A 15,699-nucleotide genomic window follows, 5' to 3' on the forward strand; every position below is an offset into this window, starting at 1 on the left:
GTAGCTGTAGAATGAGTTTCATGTACTGTGATTTTTTTTTTTACAGGTAACACAACTGACCGTGTATTTTAAAAAAAGATAGATGGATATATTGAAATTCATAAGGACTAATGTGATGCTGACTAATGTGCAGCGTTTTGACCCAGTGCTTTAAAGAGGGTCATTGCCATATTTCTTCATAAAGAGATAAGTGGATTAGACATGTCTACAATATTTTGTTTGCCACAAACATCAATAAAAATACAATTATTCGAACATTAACGCAGCTAAGGAAGTCCACTCTGACATCTAAAATGCATTACAGTGTTAAGACTGTTTTATAATGAAGAATAAGACTAACAAGCATTTAATGATTTCAGTGAAATCATGACATCTTGAAAATTTAGCAACTGAAAAACTGAACTCAGCATGTGATCTTAGAAACCACAGGCATCTTTGTGAGGGAAAAACATCTTAGATGGGAAATAAAATTATCTAATCACTTTGAGAAAAACAAAGTTCCACATAACTACAAAATGGAAGTTAAGCAAAAGTATAGCTAAATATAGCTAATAGGAATTAAAACTGAGAAGATGAGTATTGACCTTGAATTTTAAGAATTTATTAAAATCTATACACAAAAGGAACTTTCCCTGAAGAAATTCCAGTATCAACTGTTCAAATATTAAAATACTTTATGCTCTACCATTAGTAGCAAATATTTAAAATATTGTGCATTGTATTTTAATTTTGTAATGTGGCAAACAGATGCCAGTAAAATATAAAAATGTACTTACTAAATTACAAACCTTGTAGAAAACATTAAGAGGATGAAATATTATCTTCATTCTAGATTGATGGCGTTTATGATTTATGCTTGATGGATTTTGTTTGTTAATGTACATCAATAGCCTTCTTGTTTCTATTCTCATTTGTTAAAAATGAATATTTCCTTGAGAGGAGAACTCCCCCTATCTCATGCATGTTTTATGAAGTCAACAGTAAAAAAAATTCATTAAAGAAGCACAACTACAGATATCATTCAGAGTGCGTTTTGGCAGCGGACTTTGGGCGGCACCAAACACCTCCCCCTCCAACTCTGTCCACACAGTGTAATTCTGGTAACAAATAACCAGATTAAGTTAGAATTACTAAAGTGTACTGTTATAATGAAGCTCTATTAAAACTGTTATAATGTACCAGTTATGTTTGTGTTCAACTGAAAATATTTATAAACATTTCATGGTGTATAAGTAGCCACTGCAGATTTGTGTATTGGTTTGTAAAGTGCTTTGGGATCATCTAAGATGTTGGACATTGTACTAATTCAAGACCTTTCTATTTCTTCTATATACTGCTTGGACTTTTGGTCAAACAACTAAACTTCCACTCATTTGTGACTGAAAATGAGGAGTTTAACTCCAATTCTAATCCCACTGTAGTCAATATCAAACTTCCGATCACGATACAGGGAGCAGGATGTCTAAAGTTGTTCAATGAACTAAAACAAACCAAAAGAATAAAAATATTGCCTTTTTTTTGCATACTGTTAAGTACAAGAGAATATTTTTCACCTAGGAACCTCAAATGCTGTATGGTTTTGTATCCCATCTTGTTGATACAATTGAGGTACAAATGATGTTGGCCAATACATTCCAGCTTCTTTCTGAAGCATTTTCACCTTTAGATTTTGCATTTTTTGGCCTTTAAAAGTAAAAGTAGTTACTTTTAATGAATCCTTGACTATCAGAAGAAGATTCTTATTGAATATCTTCTTTAATAAATACAATCTTTTCAGGATTTCCTATGATCAGGGAGGGATAGCTCAGTGGTTTGAGCATTGGCCTCCTAAACTCAGGGTTGTGAGTTCAATCCTTGAGGGGGCCCTTTAGGGATCTGGGGCAAAAATTGGGGATTGGCCCTGCTTTGAGCAGGGGGTTGGACTAGATGACCTTCTGAGGTCCTGTACAACCCAGATATTCTATGATTTTCAATACCCACTGCTCTAAGGAGTAAGCCTACTAGGCAGGGCAAAAAATACCTGTGCTTCCACAAATTGTAGGTTCACGCTCTAAAATTTAAAGGATTAAGATAGTTGTGTAGTGTTTGAACTGTATTTAATTGTAATAATGTCAATCAATTTTCTACTACTTAATCTTTAATAAATAGACTTACTATATCTGTCTTTGTTATTCTTTTTCCTTCCTGGCTTCATTTCACCTTCTTTTTCCTTCTCTTTCCTACAACAGATCATGGTGTAACTCTTTGAATTGTCTTCAGGGGATATGGCAATTTTAGAAGACACTACAGAGGATTGTGGCAGATTGGCATTAATTTGTTGATTAGCAATATTTGATGTAGAGCGGAGAAAATTAGGAAGGAATTGTAAGAAAATATGAGTCTTGTCTTTTTATTAAAGGCCAGCTGAACTGGATTCAGGTTGATTCCTCCAGTCAGAACAATGAACATGGCAAACATAGTCAGTAGGCTAAAGCAAAGAACAGATGGCCCTTCAGAAAGTGGAATGGTTGTTTGGAAATAAGTTGCTAAGGTAGGATGGGAAATAACTCTTGAGTGCACATCTTATGAAGAACTTCAAGTTTTTACAGATGTGATATAGGAGCCGCAAACTGTTTATCCTAAGCAGTGAATAAAATTTTGACAGGATTTGAGAAATCTCCAAGAGACATTTCATAAGTGATTGACATAGCCTCCTAGGATAGTATATCAGGCAGTTTCTTTGCTGAGGAGGAGGATTTACATCTCCCACACCTCCAGGCTCAGTGTGAGTAGTGTGTGAGTGCTTCATTTGGTCGCACTGCAAGGAGAATGCATTTCCCATGTAAAGGAGGTGGAGGAGAGCCTGGGTGAGCATATGCCTGAGAAATGTACCCCCCCACCTCCAGCACAACAGGTCGGGGGGGGGGGGGTTGTTGCAGGTGGGACCACAAAAGTGGGTTTGTTGCTTTGGTGGGGAGAAGGAAAGAGAGAGTGCATGCCTGAAAACGCCAAAAAATATCAGAACCAGACCCTCTCTCCTTCCTCCTGGTTTCACTGCATCCCATTGGATGGCTGGCGGGGATGGGGCAGGGAGTGGGAATTGATTGGCCCCTGCACTCTCCTGCCCAACAACTTCTTCACATCACTTGGCTGTAAGAGGCTCTTGCCCCACCTCCCTTCCTGAAGGTGTAGATAGTGAGCTGGGTTCTCAGAATGCTGTGGGTCTGACTTGATGATCTGCTTTTTGGAGATCGGGAAGGATTTTTTCCCGATTGGGACCAAATTTGTGGATTTCTGGTGCTTTTTTTACCTTCCTTGCAACGTTGTGGAGACATTGGTGGGGTAAAGAAGAATACGATTTCGAAGTTTAATATTAAGAGATAATATAGGAATGTAAAAAAAAAAAGAGGAGTACTTGTAGCACCTTAGAGACTAACAAATTTATTTGGACATAAGTTTTTGTCTGCTAAAACCCACTTCATTGGATGCATGCAGTAGAAAATGCAGTAGGAAGATATATATAATATATATATATATATATATATATATACACAAGAGAACATGAAAAAAGGGTGTTAACCCATGAAAGCTTATGCTCAAATAAATTTGTTAGTCTCTAAGGTGTCACAAGTACTTCTCGTTTTTTTTTTTGCTGATACAGACTAACATGGCTACCACTCTGAAACCTATAGGAATGTGTAGTTTGTCACAACTTGCTGCTGGTATCAGGTACAGATAAAGGCTTAAAGAGCCAGTTCCCAGATGTAATGAGACCCAGGGTTTTTGCTGGTGGAACTTGTGCTATAAGGAGAAGTGGTGGCCTGAAGTCTCTGCAGACCAAGGTCTCCCCTTGAGGCTATATTACCTCTCCGTCTGACCCAGGCGGGGGGAATTAGACTCAGAAGTGAGCTGATTCCTCTGAGTGGGTCAAGGGGGCTACCCTGGGTTATTGGTTATATTTTGGGAGCCCTCTAACCTGTACTGGACCTACTTAAATGCCTGTTAAGTGAGATGGGGTGCACATATTCGGCCTGCCACTTCAAATCCATTCCAATGTTTGTTTTCATTCACCTGTGTTTTGAGCAATCAACATCACTTGAAAGATTTTTTTTTACTGAAGGGGACAATAGGATAGGGAGATGGAGAAGGACACTCTCTCAAGAAATGCAAAATGTCTTATTCCCTGTGATATCACAGCTTGTACTTCTCTGGGTTAGTATTGGCCAAGTTATTCTAGATGTGTTATGCATATAGGTTTTTTTTGTTTTACTCTATTTTCTTTTTAATATATCATTTTCTTATAACTTTTCTTTTAAATTGTTTGGGCATTTCATGCAGAGATGTTTCTGGAGAGTTGGTGGAAAAACATCTTCCTCTAAGTAAAGGTAGGGAACAAAGTGTGTTCCTTTCTTGAGATTCTTAGCCAAAAGGGAATGCACTAAGGGGGCCTTTCCCATAGATGCATTGCCATCAGGGTTGGAAGCCTGTGGATGCATAGGAAATCCCTAATGACTACAGAAGAAAACTGAGTTTTTAAGGGACCTACTTCAAGAACCAAGTCTCCTAGTGAAAGATACTCCAGTGTCTGTGGGATTGCCTGGGTGAGATACCAGCCCCCTTCAATACCCCCAGTTTCCAGGAAAGGGGATGGTGCTGAGCAAGGTCTCTGCATTTTAGAATGAACCTCTTGATAGTACATATCTGGTAAATTTGAAGTATGCCCTAACCCCTTCTGGCTGCTGGGAGAAGGTGCGTACATGTGTGGACTCTCTCTATGTAAGGGACCGGGCATAGGTGGTCTGGCAGTCATGCCAGCAGTCATGCCTGGGCTAGTGTCCACAAGTCAAAGGACAGCCATGAGGCAGTACTCAGTGAGCAGGGATCAGAGTAATCACTGGAGCAAGGGTCTCAAACTCAATTTACCTTGGGGCCAGTGCCAGTCCTCAAATCTTCCCGGCAGGCCAATAATGTCACTCATACTGCCCAGAACCCACCCCCCAAAACTGTACCCCCCCAAAAACTCTGTCCCCACCTGCCTAAGGCTCTGGGAAGGAGTTTGGGTGGGGGAGGAGATCTGGGGTAGGGGATTGGGGTGCAGGCTCTGGGAGGGAGCTTTGGGTGCAGAAGGGGTGAGAAGTTGGGCTTGGGGAGGGGATCTGGGGTGCAGGCTCTGGGAGGGAGTTTGAGGGCTGGGGGTGTGTGGGGAGGGAGTGCAGGCTCTGGGAGGGGGTTGGGGGTGTGGCAGGCCTCCGTGCACTGCTGCCCCCAGGCACTGCCCCTGCAGCATCCCATTGGCCGCAGGGGCGCTTGGGGTGAGGGCAGTGCACTGGAGCGAGCAGGCAGACGCTGCTCAGCTCTGCTGCGCTGCTGGGGCCCCTGGGGTGGGGGAGTGCTTGGGGGTGGCAGGTGGGGCCAAGGGAGAGACCCGGCCCCAAAACTCCTGAAGCCCTGTGGGTCACATTGGGAAGGCTCGCGGGCCGGGAGTTTGAGACCCCTGCACTAGAGCCAGGATCAATAAGGTCAGAGTCAGGCCAGGGTCGGAAACTGGAAGTCAGAGGTAGTTACCAGGCTGGTATCAGGAGGCAAGAGCCAGGCTCGGGTCTGATACTGGAGACTAGAAAGTGAGGTGAGATCTGGAGTCACCGCAGCCAGAAGTTTGTGTGATTGCCCAGACAATTGCCTGTGGCTGCATCCACGATTAAATAATGAACATGGACCAATCAAAAGGCACAGGATACGATCGCTCTGGACCCTTTGGGTGGTACTGTGCGTGGTGTCTAATCTCCACGGTGCTCCTTGAAGGTTTCTCTGCATGGCCTCCAGGTGGCAATGTGGAAACATCAGCTGTCCCAGGGGTCTGCACACCTGGTTTCTAGACCAGTGGATTCTTATACTCCACCTCTTTGTTCCCCAGAGACTCCTGGCTTCTGTGACAGCGTCTCCCCACTATTTGCTTTGTTAGTCTTTTTGAGCTCCCACCCTAGTGAATTACTCATGTTTAGGGCCCTACCAAATTCATGGCTATAAAAAAACTCATCATGGACTGTGAAATCTGGTGGGTGTAGAGAAATCTGGTCTTCTGTGTGTTTTTACTCTATCATATACAGATGTCATGGGGGAGTCCAGCATTTCTCAATTGGGGGATGCTTCACTGACATCTGTTAGCTGGTCAGGGAAGGTTGCTTGACCTCACATAGTTAACACAAGACTGTTTAGAAAGCTACAAGCATGGACTTTCTTTCCCAACCAGTGGATTACCATTGGCAATGTTGAAGTTCCGGTAGTGATCATGAGGGACCCAGCCTATCCTGGTTCTTGAAGCCGTACTCCGGCTACCTGGACAGCACCAAGGAAAGATTCAACTACTGGCTCATTGGATACAGAATGACAGTTTTCAGAGTAGCAGCCGTGTTAGTCTGTATTCGCAAAAAGAAAAGGAGTACTTGTGGCACCTTAGAGACTAACAAATTTATTTGAGCATAAGCTTTCATGAGCTACAGGTCACGAAATGCATCCGATGAAGTGAGCTGTAGCTCCTGAAAGCTTATGGTGGAATAAATTTGTTAGAATGACAGTTGAATGTGCTTTTGGTAGATTGAGGGGACCTTGGTGTTACTTACTCACAAGCCTGGATCTCAGTGAGAAAAATATTTCAATTGTTATAGCTCCCTGCTGTGCACTGTATAATACCTGCAAAGCAAGGGGGAAAAGTTGCCACTGGGGTGGAGGGCAGAGGTAGAGCAGCTGTCCGCTGAGTTTGAGCAGCCTGATACAAGGTCTATTAGAAGAGCTCAACACAGAGCTATATGGTTCAGGTAGGCTTTGAAAGAGCAGTTCAACACTGAGCCACAGTAATGGGTTATGATTACTGTGCTCTACCTGGCCCTGCAGTTTTGGGAACTGTTAGGAACTTACAGGTTATAAGTTACAGGTGTAACATTGATAATGCACCAATTAATTTTGTGGTGCTTCCTGTACATTTATTGTTGCACTGTTTGTCACTGATCCTCTGAGTTGTCCATGTACAATCATCAGTAAGTTGGTGTTTTCAGTACCGCTAGTCATTCTGCAGCATATGTTGGGAACTAATAAAGATGAATTATTTTCCAAACAGAGTTTTATTGAGTAATAAACACTTAAAAATTCTGTGCAAGTTAAAAGCAAATATACTAAAACCATAACAAATTTATGGAACAGAGCTTAAAGAAAGGGAAGGACATTCATGTCCATTTTATCTAAATGTACATCAACCGTGCCTCTCACAGGTCAGGGTATGTGAAGCTGCTGTAGTTCTTAATGTCCCCCGGGGCAGAATGGTAGGAGTAGTGATGCAGTCGTGTGAAATGTTGAGGATGGGTTGTAGGGAGGTGCTATACTGGAGTTCTTATATCAGTGGGAGACTCACTTAAGTTTAGACACATGCACAATGAGGTTGACGCAAGGCAGCATATGTTGACCTAACTTTGACATATAGACCAGGCCTAACTCTTTTTAACTTGTAGTGTGAGCTTTATCTGAAGATCTGTATTTATAGCTGATTTTCCTCTTCAACTGAAGTCTTATCTATATTAGAAAATTGTACAGTTTAACTAAAATAGATTTAGAAATTTGATCTAGTTAAATTGATACAAATCCTTAATGTTGACGCACTTAACTCCGTTTAAACCTTGCTTTATATTAGTTTAGCTTAAGTCAAAAATTTAAACAGATTTAAATGTCTATATTTGGAGTTTGTACTGATTTAATTAGATCAGTTTTAAATCGGTTTTAGTTAAACTAGTGAAACTTTTTTGCAGAGAGAAGGCCTGTGCCCAGACTTTGGAGTAATCTTTACAAACTATTGTGAAAAATATTTTCTTCCAGATTTTCAGTACAGTTTGCCCAGATATAACATTTGAGCTTCTCATCTCTTTTTCTAAAGGAAATAATTAGTTTTAGAATTGATTAACCTTTTCCTGGATTGTGGATTATCTTGCTAGAGACAGATTTTTACTGTGCATTAATCTCCATATCAGATGTTTAAAATAGAAAATCTTTCCTAAATTCCAAAGAGCCTTTCTTCATTACTAGTTTGCCTTCTTACTTCCAGAGCAGATTCCACCAGGTTATCATTTTTTTGCAAGATGACAGCAAATAGAACATCACTATTTCCTAAATAGGCAAAATGATTCACTGCATGACCTGTTGCCTTTTTCATTGCTAATGTCTGATTCTTTCTACTGGGCAGAGGAAAATGTAGAAATGATTAAAATTGAGTTAGTTAATCTAATTTATAGTAGTCTGAGCTGAAATATGGAAGTTGAACCACAATCCCATGGTAAGATGCTTACCTTATAGCGTGTGCAGAATGATTAAGATAATCTTCAACTAAACTATTTCAGGAAGGCCAGTTAGAAGCTAGAGTAAGCTCTTGGAAAAGTCTATCAGAAAGCTTTAGCTATTGTACCTTTCATGCTTTATTGATAATAGTTATATATTTATAATTAATATACTTTATTGTTTTAGCAAAGTATATGTGAGATTTCAGTTGGAGGTTGGTGAAGTTTGCTGTATGTGTTGTATGCAAATTTATTACAATAAAAGTTAGGTTACAGAAATGTACATGGTTGTGATTAGATTCAAATAGCCAATACTCAGTGTGATGGAATCCCTGGGGTGCAGCTTGGGACTGTGGGATCGCTGCGCCCCCGAACTTTCTCCAGCCTCGGCTGTCTCTCACAATGCCTTGCTAGTGAGCAGAAAGCCCCTTCGGGCACTGTTATCACTCAGCACAACCACATGTGGAGCCCTACTCCCCAGCTAGATTGCATAAATGCTCCCAGAGCCACTCATGAATCACACAGAAAGGCACCAGCTGAATCCCCCGCAGCTCCCAGAATTGTACTTCAGGAATATACCATCTTGCACTGCTCAAGATGGGCAGTGCAAATTTATTAATTGGTTCACCACTTCATCAACTGAAAGTGGATGTACACCGGCCTTTGCAAACCTGAACAATTTTGCCACACACTTCATGCAAACTCACTGGTAAAGATAAACAGTAAAACAAAATATCTTTTGTAGTCAATAAATTTAAGTGATAGGCAAAAAGTCAGTTAGTTACTGAAAGAAAAATAAAATATAAGCACGCAGTCTAAACTCTCAACCTTATTAGACTGGGCAACATCTAGATTAAGCAGTTTTTCTCATCCCACTGGATACTGCAATACATAATACACAGATTTCACCCTTGAAATCTGGGCCAGTCCCCCCATTTGGAGTCTTCAGAATGTCCTTGTTGCTTGCAGCATAGATGGGTAAAGGAGAAAGGCCCAGCATGTGGCCACTGTGTTCTGTTTTTATAGCCTCAGTCCCATGTGCTTGGGGAGCACAAGTTCATGCATGTCTGGGGGCATTGCTGAGTTTCCAGGAAAGGTTGAGGAATTCCCCTGGTGTTGCCTCATGCAGGTGAGTCATTGAATTGTAGCTCCCTTGCTGGACGGTGGTGGTTGTTGGGTGGTTTGACACCCCACTCAGGTGTTGGTTACTTTCCTTGCTATTGTCTCTGGGGAAACTAATATCTGGCTGATTCCCCAAAGTACAGCTTGTTTAGGGCATGGCTACACTTGCAGATGTAGAGTGCTTTGAGTTAAAACCCGCCTTAGGAGAGCGCAGTAGGGAAAGTGCTGCAATCTGTCCACACTGACAGCTGCAAGCGCACTGGCGTGGCACATTGCAGCACTTGCAGCGGCATTGGGAGCGGTGATATATGGGCAGCTATCCCACAGAGCACCTCTTCCCATTCTGGTGCTGTGGCTTGTGGGAAGGGGCAGGGGTGCAGGACATTCTGGGTCCTGTCCCAACTCCCTGTGATGCATCAGTTGCATCCAGCAATCCCTGTGCTTCCATCACATTTGGCGCTACTCTTTCAACTTTTTTTGTACTGTGTGTTCTGTCTCCCTTTTGGTCTGCGGGAATGGAGCCCGAACTGCTGAGGAGTATGCTGACGAGTCTTGCCAGCATATCACATTTGGCGTTGTTACTCCTTATGATCCAAAGTGACAGTGAGGGCTCTGATGATATTGACTCGAGTAGCGCATATGACACGAGTTTGCTTGTGACATTCACTGACATGCTCACCACTTTGGAATGCTACTTTTGGGCTCAGGAAACGAGCACTGAGTGGTGGGATCACATCGTCATGCAAGTCTGGGATGACGAGCAGTGGCTGCAGAACTTTTGGATGAGAAAAAGCACTTTCATGGGACTGTGTGAGGAGCTTGCCCCCCCCCGCGGTGCAAGGACACGAGATTGAGAGCTGCCCTGATGGTGGAGAAGTGTGTGGCTATTGCAATCTGGAACCTGGCAACTCCAGACAGCTACCGATCAGTTGCTAACCAGTTTGGAGTGGGGAAGTCAACTGTTGGGATTGTGTTGATGCAAGTTTGCAGAGCCATTAATCATATCCTGCTCAGAAGAACCGTGACTCTGGGTAACGTGCATGACATTGTGGATGGCTTTGCACAGATGGGTTTCCTTAACTGCGGAGTGGCAATAGATGGCACACACATTCCAATTCTGGCACCAACCCACCTAGCCTCTGAGTACGTTAATCAGAAGGGGTATTGCTCTATGGTTCTCCAAGCGCTTGTGGATCACCATGGGCTGTTTCATTGACATTAACGCAGGCTGGCCCGGAAAGCTGCATGATGCATGCATCTTTTGGAACACTGGCATGTTCAGGAAGCTGCAAGCTGGGACTTTTCCCCCAGCCCAGAAAATCACCATAGGGGAAGTCAAAATGCCCATTGTGATCCTTGGAGACCCTGCATTCCCTTTAATGCTGTGGTTCATGAAACCCTACACAGGGAGCCTTGACAGTAGCAAGGAGTGGTTCAACAACAGGCTGAGTGGGTGCAGAATGACTATGGAGTGCCCTTTTGGCTGTTTAAAGGGCTGCTGGTGCTCTCTGTATGGGCAGCTGGAGCAGGCCAATGACAGCATCCCCACGGTTATATCTGCGTGCTGTATCCTCCATAACATTTGTGAAGGGAAGGGTGAACGATTCACTGAGGCATGGAACTTGGAGGTTCAAGACCTGGAGGCTGAATTTGAACAGCCAGAGAGCAGGGCTATTAGAGGGGCCCAGTGAGGGGCTGCAAGGATTAGGGATGCCTTGAGGGAGCAATTTGAGGCTGAAAGCCACCAGTACTGTGTGGTGCGCTGCACGGGAGTGAAGTGCAGTGGTTCCAATGTTACTAGGAATCTCTTTGCTATGCTGACTTGCAGTGCCTGTTTCTTTCCTGGGCTAAGGTATCTTTTACTTTATGCAATCATAAAGTATGTTTTCAAAGCCAAAAATCCATTTATTGAAAAGAAACACAACTGCTTGTGAAACAGAAAGGGCAAGGGAGTGGGGTGGGGAATGGTACAATCATAGATTTGCGTATGTCCTGTTATCATGCTCAGTCTTCCTGTCTGGAGTGCTGTGCAATGAGTGCTGCACTTCAGGATGGCTATACTGAATGTAGTGGATAAAGGTAGTTTTCAGGGCTGGGTGGTGAAGCTACAGGTGTTGGAGGCAGCTGGTGACTGTAAGAACCCGGATGTTGGGAAAAGTGGGTTGGAGGTGACATGGGGGCACAAGGGAAAGAGTTTTGGGACAAGGGCTGGGGAGTGGGGGTGGGGGCGGTAGTGCTCCACCTGCATGGCTACGAGCGCCTGGATAGAATCTGCTTGGTGCTCCATTATGCTTATCAGCCGAGCCGTGCTTTGCTGCCAGAGCACCGCGATTTTGCGCCGGTTCCTCATTCTGCTGGTGGATCCTCCTTTCACTGTCCCCCACTCCTGCACTTTTTGATTTTCATTACTTGAATGCTGCATTACTTCATGCAACATGTCTTCCTTGCTTCTACGTGGCCTCTTTCTGATTCTTTGGAGTCTTTCGGCCGGTGATAACAGAGATGGCTGAGATCTCAAGGTTACATCTGTAAAGGCAAAATGCAACACTTAACAGAGGCAGCATTGTTCATGCCAGACAGAGCAATGGTTCCCCCATACTTAAGGGCAAGCACAGTCTACACAATAGCATAATTTGCCCGTCCCAAACGAGTGCACATAACCCACTGGGAACCCCAAAATGGTGAGTAAGCACAGGGTCAAGCGGGACTGATTGTTTCACAGGTGTACTGTCCTCTGGGTTTCTGTGCCTTGGGGAGAGCCACAGCAGCAGGGGGCCCTATACTGAACACTGTCCCCACATTTTCCACAGGAGTTCGTCCTGGAAGATATCTCGCCTGCTGAGGGTGACCTGGGAAGCAAGGGAGGGTCTTCTACTGCAATGTGGGCTTCTGCACTAGCCCATATGCAGCTTGCCTGTGTTGCAGCAATGGTCCCCCTGCCCTCACAGCACAGTGGCATGGAAAGTTAGCCTTACCGGGACAAGGACCACAGTGGCTCTCCCAAGAAACCTGCGCAAGTGCATTGCCCAAGTTCTGGATGAGACCTTTGAAGACATCACTGAGGCTGATTACCGCGATGTGAGAGAGCACATCAATGCCCTATTCCACATCTAGGCATCCATGCAGCCCTAACTCTCCTTGCACCCAAGAGCCCGCACTGAATAACTTCCTTCCCAAAATAAAAGCCACTTACCAGGAACCTCCTCGGTTGTTTGTCCTTCACCAAGCACCGGACGCTGCTACTGGCTACCTTCCTCCTGGCTTGAGAACGGCTCCTGGCTGCATGCATCTAGGGATGCTGGGGTGTCTTCCTCTGCCTTAGCACCCTCGCTCCCGCTTTGCTGCTCCTCCTCCTCCTCCTGCCTTGTTGCACTGGCTCTGAAGTGTCCATGGTGGTCCTCGGAATGGAGGTGGGGTCGTCCCCAAGTAGCGCGTCCAGCTCTTTGTAGAATGGCAGATTGCGGGGACAGCACCGGAGCGGCTGTTTGCCTCACGGGCTTTGTGGTAGGCATTCCACAGCTCTTTCACTTTACCCTGTATTGCAGCGCGTCCTGGTCATAGCCCCCTCATGTCCCTTGCATATCTGCCTGAAGGTATGTAATTCCTATAGCTGGAGTGCAGCGAGGACTGGACAGCTTCCTCTCCCCAAACACCGATTAGGTCCAGCACCTCGCCATTGCTCCATACTGGGGATTGCCTGACGTGTGTAGGCATGGTCACTTGGAAAGATTCGCTGAGAGCACTCCACACCTGGCTGAGCAAACAGGAAGGGGATTTTCAAAATTCCCAGAGAATGTAAAGGGCGGGTCTGATGGTTGGTCACGTGAGGGCAGGGCAGTAGAGTTCAAAGTGATGACCAGAGTGGCTAGAACAGGCATTGTGGGACACTTCTGGAGGCCGATCAGAGCTCACTAACAGACCAGAGCGTCTACATGGCGTGGGGGCGCACCAAACGTTATTCCACTCACCGAGGTGGAGTATAGGATGCGCTCTAGCCGTGGAGTCAGCGCTCTACATGCCTTGCCAGTGTGGATGGTTAGTGAGCTAGTGCGCACGGGGCTCCTTAATGCGCTCTAAGTCGCAAGTGTGGCCAAGCCTTAGTGACAACCATACAACGCAATTCTCATAACTTCATATGCATTAATGATATATATATGGATAGAGAAATGACTTTCAGCAGATCATAACCTTTCTCCTGATACCTTAGTAGAGATGCTTTATATGTAAGATCACGATTATATAAAAATGAGGATATGAGGACACTCTCCCAAGGTATAGAATTTCACACTCTGTATTAAGATGTGGATGGTCTCTCTAACTTGTATGTTAAACTGTCCAAAAGATCCTTTATCTGAAATATCCAGCATCTTGAGAGATCGGAGACAAAGCTCATCTTATTCTAGTGGCTCTTGCGATTCTGAGAATATCAGGTGTCAGTGTTAATCAATCAATCAATCGGTATATTTTTGCCAAGAACATAGGCATAGCACAGCATTGACCTAAGACCATAAACCAAGCAACAGAGCATTTTGAAAAGAGATTCTAGAATGAGAGGCCATTCCAGTCCATAGTTGTAGCACCTAACAAAATAGTGGATGGGAAGCTTTCATTGTCACTGCTTGTTCTATATCTGATTTTTGCACAGTCCGTCTGCACCTCTCACAAGCAGTGAATACACACAAAATCTAAAAAAAAAAAAAAAAAAATGTAAACTCCAAATGGTAAATTCTTTTCTACTTTGGTGCACCTGATTTTTTTAAAATGAAAAGCTATTTATAGGTTAAGCATACAAAGAAAATGAAGCAAATTATTAGATTCTATACTTCCTTATCAGTATAAGACCATTTTATATTTGCATCATTTCCTTGCAGAAACTACTGATTGAGAACAGAATTATTTGTTTTCCCTTTTTGATTTGTGTGTGTCTGTGTGTCAGATGGTTCAGAACTCAACTCTCAGTGTGCCATTGAATTGTGGGGACTCTTCTTAATGATATTGCAGTAATAATCTTCAATGACACAATATGGCAGTGAAAACTGTGTGGAGGACCATCTGTCTCTCAAATTAGCCTTTACTTGATTATTATTATGAAAAGTACTGATTTGATATTTTTGGTGCATACAGCACTGCCTACATTTTTAACTATAAGTAAAGTTAGACTTTAGGATTTTTTAACTTTAGCATAACATTTACACATGCCACAGTGTAATAATTATGATGGGTCCGGTCACAGAGACCCCCTTGGGACTCACAGATATTAAGGTCAGAAGGGACCAGTATGATCATCTAGTCTGACCCCCTGCACAATGCAGACCACAGAATCTGACCCACCCACTTCTGCGATAAAGCTCTCACCTATGTCTGAGTATTGAAGTCCTCAAATCATGGTTTAAAGACTTCAGGTGCAGAGAATCCTCCAGCAAGTGACCTGTGCCCCATGCTACAGAGGAAGGCGAAAACCCCCCAGGGCCTCTGCCAATCTGCCCTTGAGGAAAATTCCTTCCCGACCCCAAATATGGCGATCAGCTGAACCCTGACATGTGGGCAAGATTCACCAGCCAGATACCCAGGGACTGTCATCTAATGTGCTGGAATGACCTCTGAGCCCATTTTCTCTGCCAGCTTGGGACTCCCGAACCGTGCCTTGTTGAGCCAGACATGCTTGCCTACTGCAACACAGACCCAGGTCGGTCCACCCCTGCAAACCTGCAGACTAACCAAAAACTTCTCAGCAGGTCACCTATCCCCAGCATCCAGACACCCAATTACCAATGGGATCCAAACTCCAAATAAATCTGTTTTACTCTGTATAAAGCTTATGCAGGCATAGGCACCAACTTCTAATGGCTCTGGTGGGTGCCCCACACCCACCACTGCCCTGCCTGCTTCCGCCCCCATTCCAACCCCTTCCCCAAAGTTCCCACCCCAACTCTGCCCCCTTCCTGTGCCTATTGGACTCCTTCTCCAAATCCCTGCCCTGGCCTTGCCTCTTCCCCGCCTCCTCCCCTGAGCATGCCACTTTCCCGCTCCTCCCCTCTCCCTCCCAGAGCTTGCTACAGCTGTTTGGTGGTGGCAAGCGGTGGGAGGGAGGGAGAAGGAGTGGGGATGTGGCGTACTCAGGAGAGGAGGCGGAGGTGGGGGGAGCGGCGCGGGGAGCTTGGCTGCCGGTGGCTGCAGAGCACCCACTAATTTTTCCCTGTGGGTGATCCAGCCCCGGAGCACCCATGGAGTCAGCGCCTATGTATAAAGGGTAAACTCATAAATTGTTTGCCCTCTATAA

General features: G+C 44.4%; 1 protein-coding gene across 1 annotated transcript in view; it reads left to right on the forward strand.

The window, feature by feature from the left end:
• Positions 1-15,699, forward strand: part of DISC1 (DISC1 scaffold protein) — a 379,838-nt gene that overhangs the window by 34,545 nt on the left and 329,594 nt on the right. The window lies entirely within an intron of this gene.

The sequence above is a fragment of the Dermochelys coriacea genome, chromosome 3 (genome assembly GCF_009764565.3).
Source record: "Dermochelys coriacea isolate rDerCor1 chromosome 3, rDerCor1.pri.v4, whole genome shotgun sequence".
In the NCBI taxonomy this organism is placed as follows: domain Eukaryota; kingdom Metazoa; phylum Chordata; order Testudines; family Dermochelyidae; genus Dermochelys; species Dermochelys coriacea.